This window comes from Schistocerca gregaria, unplaced genomic scaffold (genome assembly GCF_023897955.1).
Source record: "Schistocerca gregaria isolate iqSchGreg1 unplaced genomic scaffold, iqSchGreg1.2 ptg001200l, whole genome shotgun sequence".
NCBI classification, from domain to species: domain Eukaryota; kingdom Metazoa; phylum Arthropoda; class Insecta; order Orthoptera; family Acrididae; genus Schistocerca; species Schistocerca gregaria.
Genome location: NW_026062526.1, coordinates 32,501 through 37,500, shown reverse-complemented (window position 1 = coordinate 37,500; position 5,000 = coordinate 32,501). Strand labels below are relative to the sequence as shown.

General features: G+C 52.4%; 1 pseudogene; it reads right to left on the bottom strand.

The window, feature by feature from the left end:
- Positions 1-3,786: 3,786 nt before the first annotated feature.
- LOC126329607 (large subunit ribosomal RNA) overlaps positions 3,787-5,000 on the bottom strand; it is a 2,981-nt pseudogene continuing 1,767 nt past the window's right edge.

Below are 5,000 nucleotides of genomic sequence, written 5' to 3'. Positions count from 1 at the left end.
AAGGGGTAAACGTGCACTTCATTCACATATGGCTCCAACAATGCTTGTCGTGTTCTTCGCTGCTCCTCCGTATCCTCTTCTTCAACATCATCTGGTAGCAAAACGTTCAGCAGTACATTAGCAGTTTCCTCCCACGTTGTAGTACACCGGCCATCTTCCAACCGCAAAGTTGACAGCATCCCTGGAGATCTGATCTTCTCTCTCACAAGCTTGTATGGAACCCCCCATGGGTCCAGACCGAGCTGCTCGTTAACGAAATTCTGCCATGATTGCCTCCTTGCCTGCTGAATAGCATGCTGGTATCTATCCTTCAGGCGGCGATACCTCCTCAAGTGAAACTGTCTCTCTTCATGCCCAAAACTCCTTTGATAGTTACTCCGCGCCCTCCTGACAGAGCGCTTGAGCGCGGTCAGTTCTAGGGACCACGGAGTAGCCTGCGTGCGAACATACCTCGCCACCCGGGGGACTGCTGCAGCAATAGCCGCCTCAATGGATGCCAGCAGATCGGCAACCACATCATCCACATTCTGTATTTCCGCCTCAGAGCCCAGCCCTGGAGGACGAAACTCCTGTGATAGTCGGTCCCAATCAGTTTTCCGGTAATTATACCTTTCCTCCCAATCCCCAGTATCTTCCACAACCTCAGTACAATACTCAAAGAATATACAATTATGGTCACTCACTGTGAGATTGTCAACAACTCTCCAGTCACAAACGTGCGGTGCCGAGCTCTGAGTTGCCAAAGTCACATCAATATTGGAAACAGCACCCGCCCTCCCTGAAAAGGTAGGTGGGTGTCCAGGTTGATTCATCACATCAAGATGCATTTGCATAATCAAGTTCTCGAGCTCGACACCCCGCTCATCCTGCTCCGCACTGTGCCACAGAGGAGACTTGGCGTTCGCATCCATACAGACTATTACAGACTTGCCTTGTAAAGTTCTGAGTATCCAGTCCAACTGGTCCAAAAATCCAGTTATATGCTGCCGAAATTGACAGTATACATTAACAATGAAAACTAAATTCGTCAACAAATTAAGTTGCACCACAATCACATGTTCATTACAAAATTGTGTTAAAACAGTGGTCTTGATCAGTTTATTCAGCACTACAACAGCAGTCATAGGATTCTCCCCTGAGGAAACCACTTGCGCGGATGCAGGAAATCCGGGAATCCGACCAGCACAGGAGGCCGGCTCTTGGATCACAAGAATATCCAGTAACTCTTCCTCCGCTATCTTTCTCAGCTCTTGCGCAACCAGATGGCTGCGCATAGCATTAATCTGCAGCAACCTGAATCGCCCCATTAGCCAGGGGGATAGAAAACATGAAGGCGGCTAGCAGGCCAAGGCTTCGAAAAATCCGAGACATTTCGTCCATACATCTTGACCATATCTCTGTAAATTTTCTCTATATCAAATTTCCGGCCCCTTCTAGCAAACACCTTCTCCACCAAAAGTTTTAGATCATCAGGTTGCGTTGGAATATTAGCAGCATGCAAATGAATGCAGTCAACATCCTCCAAGGCTGGGTAAGTAATATCTTCCCCACCCCTATGCTCTGTTCTAACAAGCTGCCTCAGTGCAACAGTTAACAATGCAGGCTCTTCAAGCCTTGACAATCGCAACTTGAGGTCGAAATTATCATAGGTGTCACCTGGACCAACTGCATTGTAAGATACACCGCCACCATCACTATTTACACATTTTACATCGGTAACATTCACAATATTTACATCTGAACCTTCACTACCACCACCACCTCCGACTTCAATAGGGACTAAAGACACACCATGTCGGTCTTGATTTGAGAAATCTTGGATCACAGACTCCTCCACACGGGCACTCAATGGCCGACAAGTTAGCCGACCCATAGCTGCCTCCAAGTCGACCTCCGTCTGGACGCCGACCTCCACCATTAGACTGCCCGTGGAACCCCGAACGTCGTCGGAGCAGAGTAAAGAACCTGTGGACAGAGCCTTATAAATTAACCTACCCCTCTCTGCGTCCCTCTTTTCTTTACTAGGTGATTTTTTCTTTGGCGCCTTACGGGTCGCCATAATCTGTCCTCTGTACAATCCTGTCTAAGAACATTCGGTAGGTGGGGCAATCCTTCGGTCCTCCACACTTCCTACCACGTTTCTTACATGGTATGCACACAGGAGGTCTGTCCTTGTTAGGGCAGTCCCTCCTTTCATGCCCCACCAGCCCGCAGTGAGCACATACAGCCTGATCTTCACTACAATATTTGTTGGTATGATTTAAGTCTTGGCACTTGGTGCATCGTGGCACCGCCAAGTAATCCTTAATGTTTAGTGCAGAGTATCCTACATATAACCTCCCGATTCTTGTTAATGGCTTCCAAAGTTCAGGTGAAACCTCCACCACATGATGCACAGTCAGCTTCTCCCTCGGCCCTACTTTAAATCGCAACCTGAACTGACTGTCAAACTCCTCCCTCGTCATAGACACATCAAAATTCTGTGTATATATCGCATCCAACAGGCTGTCCGCATTCATATGAGTAGGAACATCATACAGGCACATCAAAGGCCTGCGTTTCCTTGGCGGTTCACACTTAACCTTCTCCATCAATTCTTGATTTGCCATTATTCTTTGACTATCTTCTTGTGTAGCTGTCTCAACAATTAGTACATTTTTAGCAGTCCTGACCGTGTTAATTTTAATTTTGTCACGTTTGGGATTAATGCATTTTTCGAAAGCAGTCTTAACAGCACGTATATCCTCGCCTGCCTTTGGTTTAATAAATACAGTCGGGTATGTCTTTTTAATATTGTGCTCAATTGTTTCCCTTGCCGACGGTGCTTTAGCCACAGGGGCACTCGCAACCGCGGCATAAGACCGTGCCACTGCGGGCTGACCTCTGAGACGCTCATTCTCTTTCTCTAGTTCCAACAACCGACCCTCAAGTTGTGAGTGGGCCATCGCCCATCGAGCTACACAGTCCCTAATGTGATTAATCGCGTAGTTGCTGATCTTACCGTTTTTAACACTAGAATCCAGCAACTTCAAAAAGCGCGTGTGTCGCTCAGCGACAGTCAAATTCTCCTCGATCACCGAATCGCCCTCGAGCGCATTATCACTCTCTACATTTTCAGCCATATTGACGAATTAGAGAGTGAAAAATGGAGGCCCGTCTCTTTCCCCGGACCGGCCTCTCTGGCATGGGGGGAGGCTAAATGCAGCTCGCTCACCGGTCCCGCCCCTTGACCAAGAGCTTTCCACAACAGAGCTGCTAGGTTTAGCACGCCGTGGGTACAGCGCACTAGTCCTCTTCGACGGCTGCACCATCGAGGTTTTCACCCGCTCCCTTGCCGACGAATGCCACCCGCATTCCGGGAGAGCGGATTCACCCTCCGTCCTTCGCCCCCTACTAGGCCGAGTTCCCACCAAAGGCTAAAGACCCGGTCCTACTCAGGTGCCGGGCCGGTCCCCCAGACATTCAGGGGTTTGGACCCATCTAACCTAACCGGGGACATGTCACCACGCCCCGGCTTGGCGGATCATGCCCCGGATATCCAGGGGCAAGGCGGGTGACCTTCGCCGACTTGGGCCAGGTTCCCGCCGCGAAGAGTGCAGCCGCCGGAACCGGTGTGCAAGATGTTCAGCACACCGTCGCCCCCCTGCCCTTTAGTCGCCCGAAGGCTTAACAGCTCCACCACGAGAAGGCGGGCAGGGGCACTTGGGAAGGAGAGGCTGGCTGGTCGAGACGCATCCTTCCCCCGCTGCCTATTCCCAACCATGGACCTACGCAATTTGCAGGCCCACAGCATGAGACAGCCGGAGCTAGTAGATAGGGACAGCGGGAATCTCGTTAATCCATTCATGCGCGTCACTAATTAGATGACGAGGCATTTGGCTACCTTAAGAGAGTCATAGTTACTCCCGCCGTTTACCCGCGCTTGCTTGAATTTCTTCACGTTGACATTCAGAGCACTGGGCAGAAATCACATTGCGTCAACACCCGCTAGGGCCATCGCAATGCTTTGTTTTAATTAGACAGTCGGATTCCCCCAGTCCGTGCCAGTTCTGAGTTGATCGTTGAATGGCGGCCGAAGAGAATCCGCGCACCCGCGCGCCCCCGGAGGAGCACGCTAAGGCGGACGCGGCCTCGCAGCAAGGAAGATCCGTGGGAGGCCAAGGCACGGGACCGAGCTCGGATCCTGCACGCAGGTTGAAGCACCGGGGCGCGAACGCCGCGCAGGCGCGCGCATCCTGCACCGCCGGCCAGCACGAGGCCAACCAACGGCGAGAGCAGACCACGCCCGCGCTAAACGCCCGCACTTACCGGCACCCCTACGGCACTCACCTCGCCCAGGCCCGGCACGTTAGCGCTGACCCACTTCCCGACCAAGCCCGACACGCCCCGATCCTCAGAGCCAATCCTTATCCCGAAGTTACGGATCCAATTTGCCGACTTCCCTTACCTACATTATTCTATCGACTAGAGGCTCTTCACCTTGGAGACCTGCTGCGGATATGGGTACGAACCGGCGCGACACCTCCACGTGGCCCTCTCCCGGATTTTCAAGGTCCGAGGGGAAGATCGGGACACCGCCGCAACTGCGGTGCTCTTCGCGTTCCAAACCCTATCTCCCTGCTAGAGGATTCCAGGGAACTCGAACGCTCATGCAGAAAAGAAAACTCTTCCCCGATCTCCCGACGGCGTCTCCGGGTCCTTTTGGGTTACCCCGACGAGCATCTCTAAAAGAGGGGCCCGACTTGTATCGGTTCCGCTGCCGGGTTCCGGAATAGGAACCGGATTCCCTTTCGCCCAACGGGGGCCAGCACAAAGTGCATCATGCTATGACGGCCCCCATCAACATCGGATTTCTCCTAGGGCTTAGGATCGACTGACTCGTGTGCAACGGCTGTTCACACGAAACCCTTCTCCGCGTCAGCCCTCCAGGGCCTCGCTGGAGTATTTGCTACTACCACCAAGATCTGCACCGACGGCGGCTCCAGGCAGGCTCACGCCCA